Source organism: Nicotiana tabacum, chromosome 10 (assembly GCF_000715075.1).
Source record: "Nicotiana tabacum cultivar K326 chromosome 10, ASM71507v2, whole genome shotgun sequence".
Lineage (NCBI taxonomy): Eukaryota > Viridiplantae > Streptophyta > Magnoliopsida > Solanales > Solanaceae > Nicotiana > Nicotiana tabacum.
The window spans coordinates 153313060-153339694 of NC_134089.1; the positions used below are offsets into that span (position 1 = coordinate 153313060).

General features: G+C 40.4%; 1 long non-coding RNA gene across 1 annotated transcript; it reads left to right on the forward strand.

The window, feature by feature from the left end:
* The first annotated feature begins 13433 nt into the window (after window positions 1–13433).
* On the forward strand, window positions 13434–26128 carry LOC107778984 (uncharacterized). The gene is made up of 3 exons (XR_012695826.1): window positions 13434–13873; window positions 25221–25412; window positions 25481–26128. It is a non-coding gene; the product is annotated as an uncharacterized LOC107778984 (long non-coding RNA).
* Window positions 26129–26635: the final 507 nt, after the last annotated feature.

Consider the following 26635-nt stretch of genomic DNA (forward strand, 5'->3'; position numbering starts at 1 on the left):
TGAACAATATTTAAATAAACCCTCCGCGACCATTAAACCCTTTTACACCATTTTTGAACGGCAAAATAGCTTTGAGGCGATTTTGAAGAGAGAAAATTATTGTTCTTCATTGAGGTAAGGATTTTGGACCTTAAAACTCGATTATTTGTGATTAAGGAACAAAATATCAGTGTTTAATTCATGAAAATCAGTAAAAGGTGGAGTTAGGGCTTGAGATTTTGAGACCTTCTAGGGATGATTTGAGGGGTCAAACGAACTCCCATTTCGAGTTCTTTATTTGTACGGACTCGTGAGATGATGAATAACATTTGATATAAAGTTTATGCAGTTCCAGGACACGGTACCGGGGGTCGAGTTTTGACTTATTTCGGGTTTTGCGCTTAAAATCAATAATTTTCAATTGAAATTCATTCGTTTAGCATAATTTGATGATAAAAATCTAAACTTGGTAGATTTGGTGAACTCAGAAGTTGGTTCAAGAGGCAAGCGTGTTGCAGAGTAGCTTTTCGGGCTAGTTCGATGTGAATAATGATTTTAAATGTTGTTCTGAGGGTATGAAAACCCCGATTATACAATGTTCGACTGTGTTGAGGTGACGCACACGCTAGATGACGAGCGTGGGGTCGTGCACCATTGAGGATTGTGACTTAGTCCATCCCGAATGACTATTTTCCTGCATATTTGGTAGCTAATTGTTTGATATTATTATATTTTGGGCTAAATGTCATATTTGGGCTTCATGCCAACTGTTTGAACCCTTAGGGGATCGTTAATGATATTTTCCTCACTGTTTGATTTCATACTTGTGCTCAGTCATGCCAGATCTTTCAATGTTTTCAAAACTCAGCTATGTTATTCTGTTTTAGAAACCTTAAATGATGTTTTAAAGATATTTTGAGCTGAGCTGCATATTTTTACTATTGCTCGAAGGGCTTATGAGATTCTGACTGAGTAAGGCCGAGGGCATGTATTGTGAGGATACTTTTGGGTCGAGCTGCACGTCGTAGCAGTGATACACTATTTATGATAATGAGGATGAGGGCCTGAGATTGTACGCCATGAGGTGGCTTGATATGAAGCCAAGAGCCTATTTATGATGCCACGAGATGACTTGATATTGTGCTTGGGCCGTAAGGGCCCCCTCTAGGAGTCTGCACACCCCCAGTGAGCGCGGGTACCCATTGTGACATGAGATATAGCTCGAGGGGTTGGTATTGTTCTGTGATATTGCCCGAGGGGCTTATTTGATGTTATTGTGCCCGAGGGGCAGTTCTTATATGTTTACCATTCCTAGTTGTTTTTTCCTATCTATTGTTGACTACTTAAAAAGGTTTTTATGAGATTTCATTAGTAAATTGTGTTACTGATTTTGTTATGCCTCTGATAGCTAAATGTTGTGTTTAACGTGATTTTATATCGTTTAGTCTTCATTTATTCTTATTACTCACTGAGTTAGAAGTACTCACTTTACTCCCTGCACCTCTTTGTGCAGATTCGGGCGCTACAGGTCCTGCTACTGAGGGTTGACAGTTCCAGCAGATCTTCGGAGGTTTACTAGGTAGCTGCTTGGCGATTCGCAGCCCAGTGCAACCTCCCTCTATCTTATTTATTTTCTGATTCAGTTATTTAGTAGTGGAGTAGACTTTTAGGCTGGTAGTATTATTTTTGATGCTCATACCTGGTGACACCCCGATGTCGGGCTGTATTGGCTTTTATTTTCGCAAATTATACTGTTAAATGATTATTTTGGGATTTTATTTCTGATTAAAGACTTAGTAGTTATTATTTTAATTGCTTAAAGTGAATTGAAAGTGAGTCGGCTGACCTTATCTTCATGAGAGGCGCCATCATGACCGGGTTGGGTTTAGGGTCGTGACAAGTTGGTATTAGAGCCTAGGTTACATAGGTCTCACGAGTCATGAGTAGGTTTAGTAGAGTCTCGCGGATTGGTACGAAGACGTCTGTATTTATCCTCGAGAGGCTACAGAACCTTTTGGAAAAGCTTCACATTCTTAAAATTCTTATCATGCGTCCTTGATTCAGCTTGAAATGTAACACTTTGAATTCCTTCCACGCATTCGTATGCGCACATGAGCGCTCAGTATCAGATGTGATTTTCTGTGCGTTGAGTTTGGGCCAGTCTGGAGGACTTGAACCCAGATTTTGCCTGCAACTTGAGCACCGAGGTTCTGATTGTGTGAGCACGTGTATCTGGATTTATATGTTTGGTAGTGTCCCTATTAAGGAAAGTGATGACTGGATAGCTTCGTGATGAGTATGATTTGATTGCGAGATGTGTTCAGATTGTTCGGATGTGGCAAGAAGAGGTTGCTTGAGGTTAGAAAGAACTATTTAGTGCTTGATTTCCATCTTGATTTAATATGTAGCCCCGAGTGTGGGTGTGTTGAATGACCTTTTCCTATTGTCTAGTTGGGAAGTGAAGTAGATTTCATGTTGTGATATGGGTTCAGACCTAAGGAGATTAAGTGATTGTGTAATAGTTATGATTATGGAAGAGTGTAGAGAGATACCAGTTTAAGGCGAAGCAGGAGGGTTATCTCCTATGAATTGTTCTGAAGTTTGTGTGATCCTTATGTCGTTTATTAGGAGATCTTTGACATCTCTTCATCTGCAAATAATTCTCGATGTGAAAACACAGATCCAGGGGCTGATCTTTGAATAGGAAAAAGAGTGGATCTGCAGGGTACCAAATGAATTGGCTTATTCGAAAAAGGCCTTGTTCTTTGGAAGATCTATCTCGTGTCTGGTACTGCATGGTTCCACTCTGCAAGAACTCCGAATCATTCTCTTGACTCTGTTACTTGTGAAAAATATGTGTCACAATTGAGTTTGAGTTGCTTAAGAGAGTAGGCCTGTCTCTTACGAGGATAAATGCGAGATTTGTAGAAGATATAAAGTACCAGATGATCCGTGTTCCACAAGCTTATGAAGGATTGAGTTTAATCTCACTATAATATTATGGCAGCAATGAAGTATATGTGTTATGAGTTATTGTGTATGTTTTGGTCTACGACTTTGAGCCAAGTGGGGGAATCCACTATTAATTAGTCGATTGCACGGTTATGTGCTATGTTGGTTCCAGTTTGAGGCGTGCGGGTGAATCAGTTATCGGCTTTAGTGCCAGTTACTTCCCTGCCACCCGCCCGACTAGCTAGGGGTGGAGGTCAATCAGCTAGGGGCCACTCTAGAGAGGGAGGTCGATCAGGTGGCGGTCAGGCCCGTTTCTATGCACTTCCAGGCAGACCCGATGCTATTACTTCAGATGCTGTTATAATAGGTATTATTTCAGTGTGCCACAGAGATGCCTCTATATTATTTGATCTCGGTTCTACCTTTTCATATGTGTCATCATACTTTGCTTGTTATTTGGGTATGCCCCGTGAGTTTCTTGCTTCATCTGTTCATGTATCTACCCTGGTGGGCGATACTGTTGTTGTAGACCGTGTGTACCAGTCGTGTGTGGTGACTATTGGGGGTCTGGAGTGTGGATCATTTATTATTGTGTATGGTGGATTTCGATGTCATTTTGGGCATGGATTGGCTATCTCCGTGTCGTGCTATTCTGGACTGTCATGCTAAGACAGTCACATTGTCTATACCGGGTGTGCCATAGATTGAGTGGCGAGGTGTGACTGATTATGTTCCCAGTAGGGTAATCTCCTTCTTAAAGGCCCAACGTATGGTTGGGAAAGGATTTCTTTCGTATCTAGCCTTTGTGAGGGATGCCAGAGCTGAGACTCCCAGTATTGATTCTGTTCCAGTTGTGAGGGATTTTCCCGATGTGTTCCCTACAGACCTACCGAGCATGCCACCAGATAAGGACATTGATTTTGGTATTGACCTGGTGTCGAGCACTCAGCCCATTTCTATTCCGTCGTATCGTATGGCACCAGCGGACCTGAAGGAGTTAAAGGAGCAGCTTTAGGAACTCCTTGATAAGGGGTTCATTCAACCTAGTATGTCGCCTTGGGGCGCGCTAGTTCTATTTGTGAAGAAGAAGTATGACACTATGAGAATGTGCATTGATTATAGGTAATTGAACAAGGTAACAGTTACGAACAAGCACCCTTTGCCTTGCATTGATGATTTATTCGACCAGCTTCAGGGAGCAAGAGTGTTCTCCAAGATTGATCTCCGTTCAGGCTATCACCAGTTGAAGATCAGGGACTCGGATATTCTCAAGACAGCTTTTAGGACCATATATGGTCCTTATGAGTTCTTGGTGATGTCTTTTGGGCTGACTAATGCCCCAGCAGCATTCATGCATTTGATGAACAGCGTGTTCCGGCCTTATCTTGACTCGTTTGTCATAGTCTTCATTGATGATATTCTAGTATATTTGCGTATTCAGGAGGAGCACGCAGAGCATTTGAGGGTTGTATTGCAGAGATTGAGGGATAAGAAGCTTTATGCAAAGTTTTTCAAGTGTGAGTTTTGTCTCGGTTCAGTGGCACTCTTGGGACACGTGGTGTCCAGTGAGGGTATTCAAGTTGATCCAAAGAAGATAGAAGCGGTCCAGAGTTGACCCAGACCGTCCTCAGCCACAGAGATTCGTAGCTTTCTTGGTTTGGCGGGTTATTATTGTCGGTTTGTTCAGGGATTCTCATCTATCGTATCGCCCTTGACCAAGTTGACTCAGAAGGGTGCTTCATTTGTATGGTCGTACGAGTGTGAGGAGAGCTTTCAGAAGCTCAAGACAGCTTTGACCACAGCTCTAGTATTAGTTTTGTCGTCAGTTTCAGGTTCATATACCGTGTATTGTGATGCTTCGAGGGTCAATATTGGTTGTATATTGATGTAGGAGGGTAGAGTTATTGCTTATTCTTCTCGTCAGTTGAAGCCCCATGAGAAGAACTACCCCGTTCATAATTTGGAGTTGGCTGCCATAGTTCACGCGTTAAAGATTTGGAGGCATTACTTGTATGGTGTGTCTTGTAAGGTGTTTACTGATCATCACAGCCTCCAACACTTTTTCAAATAGAAAGATCTCAATTTGAGGTAGCGGAGGTGGTTGGAGTTGCTTAAGGATTATGATATCACTATATTGTACCATCCGGGGAAGGCCAATGTGGTGGCCGACGCTCTGAGTCGAAAGGCGGTGAGTATGGGGAGTCTGGCATATATTCCAGTTGGGGAGAGACCTCTTGTAGTTGATGTTCAGGCCTTGGCCAATCGGTTCGTGAGGTTGGATATTTTGGAGCCCAGTCGGGTGTTGGCTTGTGTGGTTTCTCGGTCTTCCTTATATGATCAGATCAGGGAGCGCCGGTTTGATGATCCTCATTTGCTTGTCCTTAAGGACAGAGTTCAGCACGATGATGCAGAGATGTGACTATTGGCGATGATGGGGTGTTGAGGATGCAGGGCCAGATTTGTGTGCCCAATGTAGATAGACTTCGGGAGTTGATTCTGGAGGAGGCCCATAGCTCACGGTATTCCATTTATTCGGGTGCCGCGAAGATGTATCAAGATTTGAGGCAGCACTATTGGTGGAGAAGAATGAAGAAATACATTGTGGAATTTGTAGCTCGGTGTCTCAATTGTCAGCAGGTGAAATACGAGCATCAGAGACCAAGTGGCTTGCTTCAGCGAATGGATATTCCAGAGTGGAAGTGGGAGAGGATCACTATGGACTTTGTAGTTGGACTTCCAAGGACTTTGAGGAAGTTCGATGCTATTTGGGTGATTATGGATCGGCTGACCAAGTCCGCACACTTCATTCTTGTGTGTACTACATATTCTTCAGAGCGGTTGGCAGAGATCTGTATTCGGGAGATTGTTCGGTTGCATGGTGTCCCAGTTTTCATCATTTCAGATAGGGGCACTTAGTTCACTTCATAGTTTTGGAGGTCTGTGCAGCGAGAGTTGGGCACTCAGGTTGAGTTGAGCACAACTTTTCACCCTCAAACGGACGGGCAGTCCGAGCTCACTATTCAAATATTGGAGGACATGTTGCGTGCTTGTGTCAATGATTTCGGAGGGTCATGGGATCAGTTTCTACTGCTGGTAGAGTTTTCTTACAATAACAGCTACCAGTCGAGTATTTAGATGGCTCCATATGAGGCTTTGTATGAGTGACGGTGTAGATCTCCAGTTGGTTGGTTCGAGCCCGGTGAGGCTAGGCTATCGGGGACAGACTTGGTGCATGCTTTAGACAAGGTGAAGGTGATTTAGGAGAGGCTTCGTACAGTGCAGTCGAGACAAAAGAGTTATGCTGACAGGAAGGTTCGAGATGTGTCCTACATGGTTGGAGAGAAGGTTCTGTTGAAGGTTTCACCCATGAAGGGTGTTATGAGATTTGAGAAGAAGGGTAAATTGAGTCCTCGGTTCATTGGGCCTTTCGAGGTGCTTAGGAGGAATGGGGGAGGTGGCTTATGAGCTTGCTTTGCCACCCAGCTTGTCGAGTATGCACCCGATATTTCATGTTTCTATGCTCTAGAAGAATATTGGGGATTCGTCTCATGTTCTAGATTTTAGCACGGTTCAGCTGGATAGTGACTTGACTTATGATATGGATCCAGCAGTTATTTTGGAGCGTCAGGTTCGAAAGTTGAGGTCAAAGGATATAATTTCAGTGAAAGTGTAGTGGAGAGGTCAGCCCGTGGAGGAGGCTACCTGGGAGACCGAGCGGGAGATGCGAAGCAGATATCCTCACCTGGTTGAGGCTTCAGGTATGTTTCTTGACTCGTTCGAGGACGAATGTTTGTTTAAGTTGGGGAGGATGTGATGACCCGACCAGTCGTCTCATGAGTTACCGCTCCGTTTTCCCTATTTTTGCTTCTTTATACTTTGTTTATCCGTGTTATATGGTATCGGGTTGGTCGGATCGAATCCGGAATAGTTTTGGTAAGGTTTGGGACACTTAGTCTCTAAAAGTAGCTTTAGAGTTAGAAAAGTCAATCGAGAGTTGACTGATTGGTAAACAAACTTGGAATGCGGATTTTATGGCTCGGATAACTTCGTTAGGTGATTTGGGACTTAGGAGTGTGTCCGGAATATTTTTGTGATGTCCGGTGTAGAATTAGGCTTGAACTGGCGAAAGTTAGTTTGTGGCGATTTCTGGTCGGCAGTGGAAAATAGGCTACCGGGGTCGGAATGGAATTCCGACAGTTGGAACATGTTCGTAATGTCATTTTGGATATGGCTGCAAAATTTCAGGTCAATCGGAGTTGTTTTGGATAGTTTCGGCGTCGTTGGTGGAATTTAGGAATTTCAAAGTTCATAGGCTTGAATTTGATGTGATTTTGGTGTTTTGATGTTATTTTTGGTGTTTTGAAGGCTCGACTAAGTTCGAATGATGTTATGGGACGTGTTGGTATATTTGTTGAGATTTCCGATGGCCTCAGGTGGATCCCGAAAGGTTAACGGATCAATTTAGACTAGAAGAAAAGTTGCTGCATTTTTCACAGCAACATGAACAATAACTCAGGTGAATAGTAACTCGGGTGAACAGTAAAACACGTGAACAGTAAAACGCGTGAACAGTATTTAAATAAACCCTCCGCTACTATTAAACCCTTTTACACCATTTTTGAATGGGAAAAGAGCTTTGAGGCGATTTTGAAGAGAGGAAATCATTGTTCTTCATTGAGGTAAGGATTTAGGACCTTAAAACTCGATTATTTGTGATTAAGGAACAAAATACCAGTGTTTAATTCATGAAAATCAGTAGAAAAAGGTGGAGTTAGGGCTTGAGATTTTGAGACCTTCTAGGGATGATTTGAGAGGTCAAACGAACTCCGATTTTCGAGTTCTTTATATGTACGGACTCGTGAGATGATGAAGAACATTTTGATATAAAGTTTTTATAGTTCCAGGACACGGGTCCGGGGTCGAGTTTTGACTGATTTCGGGTTTTGTTCTTAAAATCGATATTTTTCAATTGAAATTCATTCGTTTAGCATAATTTGATGATAAAAATCTGAACTTGGTAGATTTGGAGCACTCAAAAGTTGGTTCGAGAGGCAAGTGTGTTGCAGAGTAGCTTTTCGGGCTATTTCGAGGTGAGTAATGATTTTAAATGCTGTTCTGAGGGTATGAAACATCGGATTATACAACGTTCGACTGTGTTGAGGTGACGCACATGCTAGATGATGAGCGTGGGGTCGTGCACCGTTGGGGATTATGACTTAGTCCATCCCGAATGACTATTTTCCTGTATATTTGGTAGCTAATTGTTTGATATTATTATACTTTGGGCTAAATGCCATATTTGGGCTTCGGGCCAACTATTTGAACCCTTAGGGGATCGTTAATGATATTTTCCTCACTGTTTGATTTTATACTTGTGCTCAGTTATGCCAGATCTTTCAATGTTTTCAAAACTCAGTTATGTTATTCTGTTTTAGAAACCTTAAATGATGTTTTAAAGATATTTTGAGCCGAGCTGCATATTTTTACTATTGCCCGAAGGGCTTATGAGATTCTGAGTGAGTAAGACCGAGGGCCTGTATTGTGAGGATACTTTTGGGTCGGGCTGCACGCCGGAGCAGTGATACACTAATTATGATAATAAGTCCGAGCGCCTAAGATTGTACGCCACGAGGTGGCTTGATATTGATATGAGGCCGAGAGCCTGTTTATGATGCCACGAGATGGCTTGATATTGCGCTTGGGCCGTAAGGGGCCTCTCTAGGAGTCTGCACACCCCTAGCGAGCGCGGGTACCCATTGTGACATGAGATATAGCCTAAGGGGCTAGTATTGTTCTGTGATATTGTCAAAGGGGCTGATTTGATGTTATTGTACCCGAGGGGCAGTTCTTATGTGTTTATCATTCCTAGTTGTTTTTCCTATCTATTGTTGACTGCTTAAAAAGGTGTTTTTATGAGATTTCATTGTTATATTGTGTTGCTAATTTTGTTATGTCTCTGATAGCTAAATGTTGTGTTTAACATGATTTTATATCGTTCAATCTTCATTTATTCTTATTACTCACTGAGTTGGAAGTACTCACTTTACTCCCTGCACCTCTGTGTGCAGATTTGGGCACTACAGGTCCTGCTACTGAGGGTTGACAGTTCTAGCAGATCTTCAGAGGTTTACTAGGTAGCTGCTTGGCGATTCGCAACCCAGTACAACCTCCTTCTATCTTATTTCTTTTCTAATTCAGTATTTAGTAGTGGAGTAGACTTTCAGATTGATAGTATTGTTTTAGATGCTCATGGCTGGTGAACCTCGATGTCGGGTTGTGTTGGCTTTTATTTCCGCAAATTATACCGTTAAATGCTTATTTTGGGATTTTATTTCTGATTAAAGATTTAGTAATTATTATTTTAATTGTTTAAAGTGAATTAAAAGTGAGTCGGCTGGCCTTGTCTTCATGAGAGGCGCCATCACGATCGGGTTGGATTTAGGGTCGTGACACTCCCTTAGCTGAAATAACCCACCAATATGCTAATAACCAGAAATCTCACAAACGGACGACCATGCAATCCAACCGTAGGCGGTGGGACTCTCCCACTAAGCTTGAAGCCACTATTACACAACTCTGGAATTCTCCAGGATTTTTATCTCTTATTGACATAACCTTGCACAATCAATCGCCAAAATTCTCGAAATTTTTGTATAAAACCCCTTTTTATACTCTGAATCATCAACCATATTCGCACGACCGATCTTTTTGCTGTATAACCAATAGAATTCTTCCCAGACGCTTCGCCAACCATGTGACTGCCAATCTGCTCACTGGAGATAATCCACCTGTGGAATTTAAGTGCCGACATCTTCCAACGCTGCTGCACGGGATACAATCTCTACGACATCAATAACCCATCCTGAGTCCGAGCTCACTCTCTAACTGCACAAGTCCATTCACTTCTCATGGACATCGATTAAATGTGCGACAATATCCTTCCAATTCAAAATTATGTTGTACCCTTCTTCATATCAAGCAACTCCCTTCCGACGTATCCAATCTCCCACAACATAATAGCCAATACTTCAAATTAAATCCGTAGACCCCAATCACCAATCACAAAAATTCCCAAATCATTTCAAACTCTCCTTAAGGTGCGTAATCACCCTACCACAAAACCCATATGCAACTTTGCCACTCTCCCACTTTGGCGGAACACACTCCTTTAATCAACTACTCGGCCTTCACTTCTTATACCTGGCCTTCTAGAAATTTTAACCACCGCCTGACACTCCCCACATGTCTTTCCTCATCCTTTGTTGCTCAGTTATTACCTTAAATAAAATCTATCTTTGTAGCACTTGGACCCACAAATCGCTTCTAACTTTAAACCTTTCCGAAGATCATCTTTCTCGAGCCTTCAACATTAGAAACACTGATTCAATCCTGAACCACCGCACCCCGCGATCTCTGACAGCCGCTTCTCCAATATTATTTCACAATATCTTGCCCCAAAGGCGAATTGCAGAAGATCATAACACCGGCAAACTTAACACATACAATCGAGGACGATGACATTACATCACAGATGAAAATTCCACCATGCTCGAAAATTCCAAGTCTCGTTACTCCATCACCCCAAATCCGGACATTCATAGGCCAATTGCTTTTCCTCCGTCGGAAATAAAATATCAGATCTCTGAATCGTGCACTGGGTGAACTTCCTTTCAAATCATTCATCGCCCCAACACATAGACAAGTATCCTATCATCAAGTCAATACTGTGCGATAACCAATCGTGAGCATCATGGCAACCTGTGCATAGCCTCCAAGCTCTTAGAAGCACAACTACCAAGCCGAAATGATAGAAAAATCCTTTCGCAAGGCGATGACAATATCCCAACCAACTATACCGGGAGAAACATCCCGCACCACATCTGTGGTACCACTACAATTCTTCAATTATCGATTTATAACAAGCGTTTTGCGTCGCGTAAGATTGAATAAGAAGGAAATAAAGTCATAAGTCTCAAGGAATGAAACCGCACGATGAGGAATCAAGAAAGGGAAGTGCTCCTAACAATCTTGTAGCCTCTCGACGATAAGTACAGACGACTCCGTACCGATCCACGAGACTCTACTAGACTTGCTCCTGACTCATGAGACCTAAGGGAACCTAGTGCTCTGGTACCATATTGTCACGACCCAAAATCCACTAAGGGTCGTGATGGCGCCGGACACCGCTGTCAGGCAATCCAACCAAAATACTTAATTTAATTCTCGTTTTAATAATTTTGAAAACTATGATTTTCCTTCAATTTCATTAGTAAAGGCAATCATTTCAAATCAAATATGAATGTTAAGAAGTTAATACAAGATATCCATAATCGTCCCAGAACCCGGTGTCACAAGTACATAAGCAATTTCTAGGAAATAATGTAATACAACAACCGTCCGGATTACAATATTGTACAGAAAGTAAATACAATAATCTGAAAGAGACTCTGCTGGCTGCGGGTCGTCTCGAGAAGTGCAGCTCACCTAAGTCTCCGTATCAACCATGCTGCTACGCCCACTAGGCCACTAGAGATGCATGTGCCCGTGCAACAAAAATGCACAACAAGTGTAGTATGAGTGCGAAAAAAACGTGTACCCAATGAGTATCCCGTCTAATCTCGAAAAAGTAGAGACGAGAAGTCTACTTCGATATTTACTAGTGGTCCAATAATAATAGTTGTAAAAAAAATGGGAGGAGGTCATGAATTTTTATAAAGCAATTATAAACTCATAAAGCCGGATAATAGGTAAACAACTTCTCAAATAATAACGGATTCCAAAGATTTACTTTTCATCATCTTTTATCAATTTATCTCTGGCCAGTAAAGGCAATTATCAACATTTATAAATCTCAGGAAAACAATACAAGCATGCGCATATCATGCCGAGGTCGTATTACCCAATCCAACATAAATGTAAAATGTGCACTGCCGAGGGTCGAACGGCGCAAACTATTGATGCATCTATTACCCCGCTCGCGAATCATACATGCGATGCGGTCAACATAAATAAACAAACGCCCTGCTCGCAAATCATACATGCGACGCAGGTACACATAGAAATACATGCTCAAATAGAAAATTAAGAATTTATCGGGGAACGTTTATCCAAATAAAAGCCAATTCTCTTTTAGCGATTTAAGAAAAAGAAGTTTAATCCTTTTATAAATTCATTTACCAATTCGATAAGATTTAAGCAATTCAACTGCCAACAAGATTACAGATATTCCAAGTATAACATGCTTTTGGGTCCTAGACTACCCAGACTTACACATAATAGTAGCTAGGCACGGACTCATATCACCTCGTGCGTACGTAGACCCCACAAATAGGAGCACATAATCAATTATATCACCTATGGGGACAATTCCCTCTTACAAGATTAGAAATGAGACTCACCTCGCTCCGAAGATCCATAACCGGCATTCCACGTCCTTCCAAAGACTCGATTCGATGCTAAATGCTCCAAAACTAGCCAATAATTATGCAAATCCATTAATATATGTTCAATTACTCATTACAATCTAATTTATAACAATTCCTAACCCCGATTGAAAAGTTGACAAAATTGCCCTCGGGCCCACTTGCCCAGATTAAATAATTTCTCGAAGATAAAGTTTACCCATGAACTTATGAAATCAAATATATGATTTTCTCCTAATTTCATACCCAAAATCGTGGTCAAAATCCAAGAATATCAATTTTCTAGGTTTTCCCTCAACCCCAAGTTACTACCAATTTTCGTGCTCAAATCCCTAACAAAACTATGTATTTAACTCAAAAGGGGTGAAATTAACTTACCTCATTTTTTATGATGAAATCCCTCTCTTGAAGCTCTCCAAAAATCGCCCAAACAAGAGTAAAATGGAAGAAAATGGCCAAGACCCCCGATTTTTAAAGAACCTTACTTCTTCCAACAATTCCGCACCTGCGGTCACACAACCGCTTCTGCGGTTCCGCAGGTGCGACTCCTCTACCGCTCCTGCGGTTTCTCTCCGAGCTCCCTTTTCCGCTTCTGCGGCGAGATGACCGCTTCTGCAACTCCGCATCTGCGTCTCTGTAGACATGTGATTTTTTACCCTCCCCAAGATTTTATATATTTTAGCGTGTAAATATTTAATTTAGGCCTAATATAGCTATTTCAACTCATTTTTACTCTTTTACTTTATTTTATTACAAGAAAACAAAAATTACAAAAAAAAATAGTTTCATTAATGTGTTGTTGTCATTTTTAATTTGAAAAATAAAAAAAAATAGTTTTGTTTTACTGGTTAGTCTTATTTTAATGGTTATTTTACTTAAGTAGGATTAATTAATAAATGAGATCGTATTGTAATCTCGTTTGCGGGGAAAGAATAAAATTTGGGCTCAAACAATCCATTTTTAGGCATAATTTTTGGACCTAGCACATAATTCTCAAGCCCATAATTCCTAGGCCCATACCCCTTAACCTAAATATAACCCTAAAATCCTAAACCTTGAGCCAAATCGACCACTGAACAACCGATTCCCTTTGCCTATTTGGCTTTTCCCAACTGTTGATTAGTTTACTCATACAAATATCTATACGTATATCCCTTTACAACTTGCATTTTTTGATTTCTTTCCCATTTTCCATTAAATCTTAACCCCATGAATTCTGATTGTGTCTCTGCTTTGTCTGTATATTAAATCGAACGCCTGAAGTTTATGAAATAGCAGTGCGAGCTCATTTTGAGTTAGTTTCTTTCTCTTGGTTTTGCTTACAATAAATAATAGTGGAACCTTAGGAAGATGCCAAAGTTATATAGCGAGGATTTCAATCAAAAGATAGAGTACTGTTCAAGGTGGTACTGATCGGGGGTTCTGCGGTTGGAAAATCGCAGAAAGTTGAGTCCTTGTTCTGTTTATGGTCGTTTTCCGGTTCGTATTCTGGGTTGCAATTTTGAACTAATCAATAAAAGGTCCAGCTTCTCTCCCTATCTATTTAATCCTTTGAATCTCATATATAGATGACGTTTTCCTTGGTGCGATCCTGTGGATATTTTAATGTGTGACTATTGAATGGATTTACTTGTTCTAGTAATTATGTTAAGCTTAGTTGCTTAAATTGAATAGGTGTCTGTTATCATGTAGGAATTTCACTGATTAACAAAAGCAATTGGACATGCTTCATTTCCTTGAAATTGTCTTTACCTGGAACTTAACAAGTTCGAAAAGTTGAAAATTAAGAACTAAGTGAGACATGAATTATTTACTAATTAGCTTGAGATGAACTGAGAGGTTTAGGGAACAATCTTATTATTTTATCTTAATATCATTTTATTTTATTCTTATTAATTTTAGTCGCTAGGAGCATGTTTAGGCCGACCACGTGGGTAGGCGAATTTTTTGACGCGTAAATAAATTGTCATAGCTACGGGTACGGTTCCCATGATGTGGTTGTGATACGTGTTTTTTTTAATTAGATTAAAGTAGGAACATCTTTAGTTCGCCTTTAAAAATATACAATTACTTTTATTTGAAATAATTTGAGGCGTGTCATGCCAAATAAAACCCCTAAGTCCATGCCCCTCACAAAACTAGTTATCTTTTATAAAAAATTTGAGGTGTGCCATTTTCATGAAATAACCCATGGCCCTCACGTAATTAATACTAACTCTTTAAAAATTGGGGTGTGCCATCAATTGAATTTTCCCTGGCCTTCGCAAACTTTATTAAGTGCGTAGTTGTTTTAGGCGCGCAATTTAAATTAATTTCCTTAAACTCGGGTGTGCATTTCATGTGACCCAACTCCAATTCTCAACGTTAAATAAAATGTGTCGTGGACCGCGGGTGCATTTCATGTGGCGTGATTCAATGCATGTTTTAAATAACGTTGAATCTTCCTAAAATTAATTAAAAGCAACTAAATAAGTTAAAATGTACCATAGGCTAAAACATGTATAAAATCAGATAATATGTCAATTATAATAGTTTAAAGCGATCGTGCTAGAACCACGGAATCCGGGGGTGCCTAACACCTTCCCTCGGTTAACAGAATTCCTTATTCAGAATTTCTGGTTCGCAGACTTCAAAAGGAAAGTCGAATTTTTCCTCGATTTGGGATTTAAAATAAATCGGGGACTTGGGACACCATTAAATATTCCAAGTGGCGACTCTGAAAAATAAATAAATAATCTCATATCGATTTATGTCACTTTAATTGGAAAAACTCCCTTATATCACCTCTCGGGTGGTAAAAAGGAGGTGTGACAGTCTCTCCTGGCCGCTTCTGCAGCTCCGCACCTGCGACCCAAGCCTCGCAGGTGCGGTTACACCAGAAGACAGTTGCTGCACTTCCTCTTCCAATTTCCAAAATTGCTCCGTTAACCATCCGGAATCCACCCGAGGCCCCTGAAACCCCAACCAATCATACCAACTAGTCCCAAAACACATTACGGACTTGCTCGAGGCCTCAAATCATATCAAACAACGCTAAAATCATGGATCGACCCCCAATCCAAGCTTAAGGAACTTTAGAATTTCAAACTTCTACATTCGATGACGAAACCTATCAAATCACGTCTGATTGACCTCAAAATTTGCACACAAGTAATATTTGACATTACAAACCTACTCCAAATTCCGGAATTGGATTCCGGCCCCGATATCAAAAAGTCCACTTCCGATCAAACTTCTCAAAAACCTTCAAATTTCTATCTTTAGCCAAATGACTCCAAAATGACCTACGGACCTCCGAATTCATTTCCGATCGCGCTCCCAATACTAGAATCACCATACGGAGCTATTCCAAGACTCAGAATCTTAAATGGACATTCATAACCTTGAAATGCACTTCAATCCAAACTTATGAGATTCTTCCAAAAATGCTAACTTCCACAATAGGCGTCGAAACGTTCCGGGTCTTCCAAAACCCAGTCCGGACATACGCCCAAGTCCGAAGTCATTATACGAACCTGCTAAAACTTTCGAATCCCGATTCCGAGGTCATTTACTCAAAAATCCAACTTTAGTCAATTCTTTTAACTTAAAGATTCTGAAATGAGAATTCTCTTTCCAAATCAACTCCGAACTTCCCGGAATTCAATTCCGACCGTGCTCACAAGTCATAATAACTGAAGTGAAGCTGCTCATTACCTCAAACTGCTAAACGGCATGCTAGAGCTTAAATGACCGGTCGGGTCGTTACAATTTTAAAGGTCAAACACATTATTTATTATTTTTTTTGTATTTTTTTAAATAGTATATTTTATTGATATAGGATACACGCGCAAAGCGCGTACCCTAATATTAGTTTTCCATAAAAGTTTTTTGGAATTAAACTTTTACCCAAAGTAAATTATTACCTCAACCAAATAGGAAAAGAGTTGATAAGTGATGCTATATAAAGGGGGTGATGGACAAAATTTGCCGAACTAATTCTTAAGAAGAAAATCACTTTGTGAAAGTGAGAATGTACTACAAAGCCAAGAGAGAAAATACAATTACAAGAAAAGTGTTTCTTGTTCTTCTAATTTGAGTTGAGATTTTTGAGAAAAATTTCAACACAAGTTTTTAGTTCAATTTGTTCGTGGGTTTTATTGATAAAAGAGTTGATGGCAAGGATTAGTCTCGGTGTGGATACACATAGAGTCTTCGCACTATCAAAGAAATTTTGAAACGAGACTTTCTTCACCAGGTATGTCTTAGATCCAATCTTTGACATGTAAATAAATTTTAAACACGAAAAGATCTGCCTAGGATTGTTATTGTCTTCCATTGCGTGTTACGAACACCTGTACGCAATCCTTCAGATAGTAATCATAAATTCAAATGAATTTTCATTATATAGATATTTTTAAGTTCCAAGTCCGACAAATGACTATTTTTGTAGTTTTTTTGTCAAATTAGCAAGTTGAGCTTAGAAAATTGTTTACCTCGAAAATATGAGTAACAATTAAACTTGATTTGTGGTTTTAAAGATGTGTGATTTTAGTTCAATACCAATTAATAATCAAGAAATGTAAAGTAGAAATGAAAGATAGAAGTGAATCAAACCAGTGTTAGTTAGCAGTAGTGACCTCGGGGCGGTGACCTCGAGATGACTTCGGTGTAGTAAGAACAACTAAGTAGGAAAATCAAAGTAAGAACAATCAAGCTAAAGGACAATGCTGATGAATAGTAGGCAAAAATGAATAAAGTCTATTCTTTGCTCAATGAAAAGATGGTCTTACAAATGATTGCCCCCCTAATATAATGGGGGAACCCTAGATAAGGAATATTTCTATTTACAGTAGGAAATATGCTTGATATAGTTGTCTAACTGTCTAGTATGGAATTATACAATCTTATTCCATGATTTGTGCCATGACTTTGGGGATGTGACATGAATCTAACTCGTTCTGGTACAAATCCATAACGATACTATTTCGGGGTATAACACACCCGACCTTGGTATGCATCGTGTATCACGCCCCCTTTTTCTTCGTGGAGTCCAGGTTTTGACATTCATGGGAACAACTCGTTTCCTTTTGGGAATTGGGTATTTGAAGAGTCGCCACCTAACGGATTACGGTGCGTTAGGGCACCTAGAGCGATTAACTCATGAACTAGTTTGCATCACCAGATATTAGGGTAAGAGCTCGAAATAACCTTGAGGGAAAGGTATTAGGCACCCCTCGCGGTCCACAACGATGGGTCCTAACCGAACTTAAACCATGTGAATTAGTCATATTACAAGTAAACAATTTCAACACATATTTGCAAATAAAGGCATGTTTTGACATTCTAAGTACATGTATGATTCAAGTAATGGAAGCAAGGGAAAGGTTTGAACAACTTGCATATATGTAAAGAAAAGGAAGTTCATTTAAACACATAGGAATTGGGAAAGATGGCGTCCTAGGTTGGTTAGCCTATAGGATCATACCCATGCAATGCCCGGTAATCACTCCTTAATGAGGGGCTACACGTGACATTAGCGCGCAGTCATCATATCCTTACTACCCAATTCCCTCCCCTTGGTCATAGCCTAAAGCGTTCTAGCAACCTTAAAAGATATCCTATGCGTGCACTACCCGTCCCTTCCTTGTGGATGGAGGTATTTAGGACCTCTAGTTTGGGTAGTTCTAGACCATCCTAAGGTAGTTAAAGGAGAAAAATCTAGGCGACAATCAAAACAATTAGGACTGGACTAAAAGAGAACAATTAAAGGCTCAAGTTTTACCTCCACAAACAGAGCACGCAAGTGCACGTCTTAAACATAATTTCAGGTATTTAAAAGAAGCCCTAGAACAAGATATCTAGGCGAACATAGAATATGCAGTATTGAGTTAGGACCAAAGTGTAAAAGACCTATTCAGTTTGCCTACTGATTTTAGACCTGTTGAATATGAGCAATCACAAATAACAAGGCGTAGTTTTACAGTTTGCAGAATTTAGTCGCCCTACAGGCTTGCCTAGGTGTATAATAGTGATGTCCTATGAGCATGGTATCTAATCATTAATTAGGGATGCAGTAAACCAGTAAACTATTTTAAAACGGGCAATCTGGATCCTATAGGTATGCTTTCTAGTAATATTAATTAACGCATTGTTGAGGACTATAGGCATGATTTCTAAGGAGATAAGTTTGAATACATGCTGTAATGGGAACTGAACCTCAGTTACTTTTCTCCTATAGGCATGATGTCTAATTATATGAAGTGTACAACTAAACTAAGCTATAGGGAGCCTGAAGCAGGCCCAAATCAATCATGGTGTACCAAGCCTTTACTAGTCTCAAATGCCCAAAGTTCCATATCCCAATTCATGTCTAGGTACGAAAGAGTTCCCCAAGGACCTCAAAGATTCCGGACAGTGCTCACACCCAGACTTTCCTCAAACAAAAACTGATTGTGTGCAGTGTGGAAGTGCCAGCCCTGATATGCCAGAGTTCAAGGAGACCTCAGGGATCTCCAAGCAATACACATACCAGAGGGGCAAAACTTAATGGACTAAGAGTAAGTGGGAGTGCATAATTTTAAAAAAGGGCTTTGGTAAACAGTGCAGAGAAGGGTTTTAAGAGTAAGAAGACTTTTTGAAAACCAGTACTAGTTTGGGTAAAACAGTAGTTAGAAAAGTATGAAAAAGAATATCTTGAAATCAGAATACGAGTCCAGAACAGCTTCAGGAAAACACTTTGGCAAACAAACTTCATACAAGGAGAAATGGGTAGGGGACACATAGGATACACCCTAATGTATAAGCAAACATGTGCGCAAGCTTCTCAAGAAATTGTAAGTTAATTACAAAGGTTACAACAAAGACATGTTGAGAACACATGGATATTGGACACACAATCAGAGTACTTTGTAGGGCTAGATGACTTAGCAGGATCTCATTAGTAAAGTACGTAAGACTTAGATGAACAAACTAGGTAAGCACTTCATGCAGCATTCACAGTTTTAGAAAATACTAATCACATAAAGAACAAGCAGAATTTAGACATGCTGGATGAGACAGTAAACAACCAATGCAGCTTGGACATACTAGTGAACAAATAGGATTCATGCAATTATCTAAAAGCAGGACTGGGCATGCTAAATAGTAAACAAATCCTTATGGGCAAATAAACTAGTCAGAACAGACTTCAACATGCTAAGTGATACAGTAGTTAGGCAGTGTAGTCTAAGCATGCTGGTTACACATTAAGCACTAGTAAATAGAACTGGAAATCACAACTAATGAACTGCAGCAACAAAGAAAACACATAATTTTGGAATGTGAATTGAATCAGGACATACCAGTTAAGGAGAGAATACAGAGTATGAAGCAGAAATGGTGCAAACAGCCAGCCTTGGCTTACATCCGGCTAGATTAGTGAGAATTGAAAGTAACAGAAGAGAATAGAGAGCTTTTGAGAGTGTGAGAGTATGGATGAACTAGTGTTCGTGTCTTTCAAAAGTCAGAATTGAGAGATTATATAGCACTTAGCAGAGTAAAACAAATAAGGCAAAGAATAACTAAGAGTTCCAAATAAGGTATGCAAGTAAAATTAAATAGTTAATTGGGGCTAAACCTAATCAAATAATTCAACAAAATCCGGAAAGCACCCCTTAAATTAGGGAGAATCAATTAACAGCCAAGTTATAGGTTCAATAAGGTAAATAAATCAATCAAAGACCCCCTAGGAGTTGTTTAAAGCAATTGAATCTCATAAGTCAGGCAAATAAACCAATCAAGGCAAGTAGTACCAGTCACGAGCCACAAATAAGGAAAGAAATCACAGAGAAGTACCAATCTCGGCAAAAAATATAATTTGAACCCTAATTAGGCAAACAAAATCAGTCAATCCCTTTTAATTGACGGAACTAAAGAATAATGGGTAAAATATTGAAATAATCATGTGAAGTAAGCGGAAAACCTAGGGATTAGAACATAGATATGAAAAATCGATCGAACAAGTAAAGAGAACCACAGTCAAATACTTTAGAATTTTTGCAGGAAACTTAAAAGGATGAAACCCTAGTTTGAAAACACTTAAAGAAGAAAACTTGAAGGCATGTCAGCATACAGAGATTCGAACAAACAGAAGTCATAGAAGTCAAAACCTGAAGTATTATAGTGTTTAAAAATCGGTCAGTAGTAAAGGAGTAAAAGAACCCAGAAGAGTAGCCATGGAAGTTTAAAAATGTTTCAGATACCTAAAGATTCGACCAACAAACAACAAGAAAACAAACAAAAAAATGTTCAGACATCAATTAACTAGTAAAGAAGTAAAGGAATTTTTAGGAAAATCAACGATGAACTCAGGATCATTCCAGATCTACGGAGATCTGAACTGATTCAAGTCCGACATTAGGTTTCTTGAAGAAAAGAGAAAGGGTAAGAGAATCTGGCCTTTGAATCAAGGATTTGAGCCGTGAAACTTTGATAGAAATCACTCACAGACCATGGACAAACTCTTGAAGAGCCTTAAACGAGATCTGGACCAGATCTCTTGGAGGTCCTTCCACAAAAGCCACACAATCGAACAACCATGGAGATAGGAGATGAGTATAGGCTTCATACAGCCATAGGATGCCATAGATCGAGTATGAATCATAAGGATTAGGGCTGGTTTTGGGTGGCGGCGGCTAGGGTTAGGTTTATATCTCAGAGAGAATTAGAGAGGAAAGGGGGTTTCAGGGTGACTGTTGGTGAGAAATAGCTAGGTTTGGGGGGTCGTTTGGAACTAAAAAAAGAAAGGGTTAATTGTGGTCGTTGATCTCTGTGATCAATAGCCGAGATTGAAAGGGTTTGGGACCGGATCAGACATTAAGGCTTGGGCTGGGTCTATTTGGGATGGTTTAATTTTGAAATTGGGGTTAAAATTGGGCTGGATATTTAGGCTAAATTTGAAAAAAGAGGGTCATTTATTAAATACCCTATTTAATTGATAAAACAATTTTTAATAATAACCAATAGGTTGTAAAAAATGATTTTCATGCTTGTAAATATTTTAAAATAATTACTTAATATTTTAAAATATAAAAGCCTATTTTCTGGTAAAATAATGTAGTAATGTGTGTGGGGGCTATAATTGCAAAGTAATTATAATTGCAGCCTAAAAATACAAAAATAATTGAGACTTAGTACAAATAGAAATGATAAATTAAACCACAAAAATTATTATAAAACTATTTGTGATGCAATTAGTAATTGTTTTTATAAAATGAATGTTGGGATAAATTAATTAAAATATTTTAAAAGTGCAAAAATTGTATGAAAAATACTAATTGATGCCCAGGCATAGTTTTAAAAATATTATGGGAAAAATTGGGTATCAACATCGTGTTTTGCCTTCGAACTCGAGTCTGATCCCTCGAACTCGAACTTGACCTTTCCCGGACTCGAGCCTAGGGCAGAACCTCGAGCTTCTACACCAGGGGCGTATGATATTGATTGTATATAGATAGTCCTCGCGTTTCTTAGAATTAGATGACAAGAAACGATTTGCACCTCGACCTCCCCGAGCTTCTCATAATGATGTCAGGCTTGTGATGTAGGTGCTTGAAATGACCGGAACTGTCACGTTGGCGCTCTTCCCCAAAACATCAAATGCGTGTCAGTGTTGGTTGGCCACTTGTGTCGCCGATTCGTCGCCCCCTTTCTTCAAATAGGAGGCTATTCTGTTGAACAAAGAACTGTACTTTTCTTTATCTGCTTTTGATCTTTTCCTTTCTTTGCTTCCTTCTTTAATTGTCCATTTCTATGGTTCGAGCCTGCGAATAAGGTCATATGACAGCAACTTTACCAGTCATGCCAAGGTTCCCTTTTTCAAAGCTTTGATTCGAAACAATGTGAGAAGGACGCCGAATCCTTCTCGCATCAGAAAATATGCGAACTTTATACTGCTGGTCATCTCTCTTAACTTCAACCTAGTGTAGCACTTCATTCCTTTTGCTCTACATGGAATGCGGTGACATTACCGTCTACTAACTTTTGCATCCCACATCAGCATAACGTCCCATGGACGAACATTCTTGGATCGTTACTCGTGCATCTTGCAACCTTTTTGTTTTTTCTTGTGATAGAAGGCGAAGCTACATTTTCATCTATTCCATTCTGGTCTTTTCCTTTTGCTGCTCTTTTCTAACGGATAATGGCCCAAAATCTCAACAGAATGCTTGATCCATACTGCTGGAAATATAGTTACATTCATCGAGGGCTCTCTGCCCTATATCTCTTCGGGCACATAGACATTCCCAAAGATCAAAATGGGGGCCCCCGGGAAAGATGCTCCCGAAGATGACGCTCTCAAAGACGTGGCTTTAAAAGTAGATTAGGTTCTTGGCTTTTATTTTTTGCTTCTTTGTTCCCGTGTAAGTATCCTTCGTGGGTGTTGTAGTTGTATTTTGTAACCATATATTGGAAATATGAAAGGATCCCTTTGTCCCCCTTTTGTCCTATGTTGAATTTTATTCTATCTTTACTTGTAAAAGACTTGATTGTATAACTTTAATGACTAGTCCAAATACCGGACTCAGGACATAATAACCCTTAGGTTTTTAATCCTCGAGCTGAGCTTAAATCGATTTGATGTGAACTTGGAACATCGTGATTCCCGAGTTCGAGTTAGGTGATAGAAAGGTCTCGAATTTTGAAATAAAGTTAGTCCTTAGGTCTTTTTTAGTCCCCGAGTGAGAAATTTCTCAAACTCGGATAGCCCTTGGGCTTAGTAGTCGAGCGAGCATTTGCTCGAACTTTTAATAAAGTTAACCCTTAGGCTTTTTTGTAGTCCTCGAGTGAGAAATTTCTCAAACTTGGATAGGTTGGGCTTAGCAATCGAGTGGATACTCTGCTAGAATTCGACTTATAGGCTGCCCGTTATGATCTTCGATGTCTTGATCCTGATGCCAATATCGTGACATCAGCGGTTGAAGTGACTGAAAGGTTGCTTTTTATGCGATTATTAAAGTCATTAATTGGAGGCGGTTGACGGTCGGCCTTTGGCTTCCGCAGCACGCTTAAATGACCTCTATAAATAGATAAACTTCACAACCTTACACTTTATTCTCATATTGTTCTCAAAGTCTCATTAGCTTTTTAAATTTCTCTGAATTCTCCCTTCTCTTCACTGTTAACACTCTCTATTTTCTTGAATTTCTGTATCGCGATGGCTAAAACCTCTAAGCCGGTTCCCCAAAAAGAAAAAGCTTCTTCATCTTCTTGACCGACCAAAAGCAAACCCTCGTATTGAGGAGTGCATTCCCCTGCCATGTGAAATAACATCCGATTTCAAAATCGAGAAACCTATGTCGACACCAGGTTGATGCAAGCCCATGTCTCGATATGTTTATTTGATAACTAGGGCCGAGCTTGGGCAAGTAAAGGAGGACTGCAAGTGGGATAATAAAGAAGTAGTGATTCCTTCCTCCGAGGAGGACATCACTACATATAAAGCGGGGTACTTAAGCGTATATACCTACCCATTCACGTTGGGTCCTGCAATTCCGGCTCAGGGTCCCAAAGATCCAGTTATTCGTGACTTTTGCCAACGATATCGAGTGACGCTTGGCCAGATCTACCCCTTATTATGGTGAATCGTTTACTTAATCAGGTTTTTTACGAGCCAGGTTGAGGGGATGTCTTTTACCCTCGACCACCTGATCAGACTGTACAGTTCTCGACTTTATCGTAGGGGCCTGATAAAATTGCAATGCCGATCCTTGAAATCTCTCTTCTCCAATATCGACGAGGATAAAGACCGAGGGTGGATGAGCCAGTTTGTCCGATTCAGGACCTCCGACCTGATTCCTGCTGATTGGATGTCGTTCCCCGAGGAGTGGAACATGAAATGTGAGTACATAGTAGGTTTATACCCTGCTTTCTTTTCTTTTCCCCAGCTTTATACTTTTCCTTGGTCTAACCCCTTTATGATAGTGCAACCACTGCTTGGTTTCCTGGTGGGGTCCCGGACCTCGAGGGCTGGGTCCGAAAGCTGGCTTCCGCCTCCTCTTATTCGGAGCGTTGCTGGTGAGATCTGGTCAAGGGTCGATGGGAGGCCAAAAACCATGGTGAGTTCTCTTGTTTGTTTTCTTGTACTTCTCTTATGGGATATTTACTTCGATTTTGTGTAGGTCTTGGAGACAGCGTTGCTATGCGGACGGCCCCGGCTAATGAAGACGAGGTTCCAAAGTCTTCTAAAGAAAGAAAAAGAAGAAGAGAGTCATCTGCAAATCCCCCAAAGCCTAAGAAGAGTGTGGCTTGAAGGTCCAAGGCTGATACATCGACCTTATCTCTGGAAATGGCCAAACGCCTTCGGGATCAGGAGGAAGAAGAAGATGATGACTGCCTGATGGTAGCTCGTGAAAAAGAAAATGCCGGTGCTTCAAAGTCCATCGAGCTGGTGACGGTTGATGTGGCTCATTCCAGAGCTGAAGAAATCTCCGAGGGGAGTTCAAACAAACTCACCGAGCCATCGTGCAAAAAAGAAACACCTCGCCTAGGAGTCCATTTGAAGGGCGAGGCCGAATGGCCCATTCCCGAGCCTCTTCAAATAAAAGAGAACGCCCCGAGTAAATCACATGGGGTAATCAATATGGATGATTCACCTCCTGGCCCCGAGTTCTCTGAGGGGCAAATCCGAGATGCTTAGAATATGAGGTATTCTGAAGTGGAAGCAATCCATGAAGGGCATGACATTTTTCAAGAATGCCTTGCAGGGCTTGAAGATGGCCCCGACCTAGATGCTTTTTTTATTTTTGATGAGGCTTGTAGACTCTTCAAACAAGTGAGTTTTCTGTTTTTTATGCTTGCGCCTTTGTTTTAGCTGTTCTGAATCCATCTTTCCTCCTTTTTATGAAGGTTTTGGTGCTCCATAAAAGGGCATTTTCCAAGTCTTGAACTGATCTTGCTCGATGCGAGGCTGAGCTTAAGAAGATTTCGAAGGAGAGGGACGACCTTAAAACCCTCTATGTTAAGAAATAGATGGAGATCAACAATCTACGAGTTGAGTTGATGCAGGCCTGCCAAGGACGAGCCAAATATGTTGAGAAGGTAATATAGCCCTTGAGGGTCTTTTATGTACTTGTTTGTTTTAACGACTAATACTTTTAATTTTGCAGTTTTATCAGAAGGCCGACTTGGAGGCGTAGCTTCGGGAGGATCTTAAGATGAAAGAAGCCGAGACCTTGAGGTGGAGGCAAGGTATGGACAATCTCGCTTCTGAGAAGGAAACTCTTCGAGAGAAGCTGGCTTCATTCGAACGTCAATTTCAAAGTGTGAAAGAGGAGAGCTTAGCTCGTGACCGCAAAATCGAGGAGCTTAAAGCTAAATCTGCTGCCGAGTTGGCCAAGGCCAGATCTGACGTTGAGGTAATTATGTCTTCGTACCGAGCCGATGCTGAAGCAGCTAATGCTCGGGCTAAGGAGATTTCTTCTGCAGCAGAAGTTAAGTTATCAAGTGCACTTGATCATGCTAGGTGACAATCCCGGAGGGTGACCCTCGAGGAGGTACATGCGCGACTTCGATCTTTCAGCCGATATCAAAAAGGCAAAGATTTTATAAGAAGAGGTTGCCGCTATGCTTTCCGATGAAGATGATTCTGTCAGTGGCTCTGAGAGTGGAGGAGACGACGGTAAGTCCCTGAGGATGAGGCTCTCAAAGATGCGACTGCCGAAAATGTGATTCCGGAGTAGTTTTAGGTTTCCTTATTTTGATTTTGTGTAAGTATCCTTTGTGTAAATATTCCTTGTAATCATCCTTTGGAAATACAAGAGGAACTTTTTCTCTCATTTTTGACTTGTGTTGGATTTCATATTGTCTTTATTTATGGAATACTTCTTTTGCATAACTCGAATGATTAGTCCGAAAATCGGCTTAGGCTTAGGGGTGAACCCTTAGATCTTTATTGATAGGTATAATAATCCTCGAGCCATGTTTCAATCGATGCGATGCGGACTCGAGATATCGCGATCCTTGAACCCGGGTAGAGTGAGAACGGGGTCTCGTTCAATAAGTTTTTGGCCCTTAAGCCTTTCGAATTTGGCCCTTAGTCTCTTGTATATCGGCCTTTATGCTCTTTAAGTTGGGCCGATTCGGCCTCTTAGAATGACTATATAATTTTCCCCTCATTTTGGCTAAAAGACTTAGTCAAAATTTAATTATGCCTTAGCATGTGTTTTTTGTACCCGTAGGTTTTTTGAAGGTTTGACATATCGGAACCTACTTAGTAATTTGTTTCTTTAAACATAATTGAATACATCTTGAGTTATTTGCGA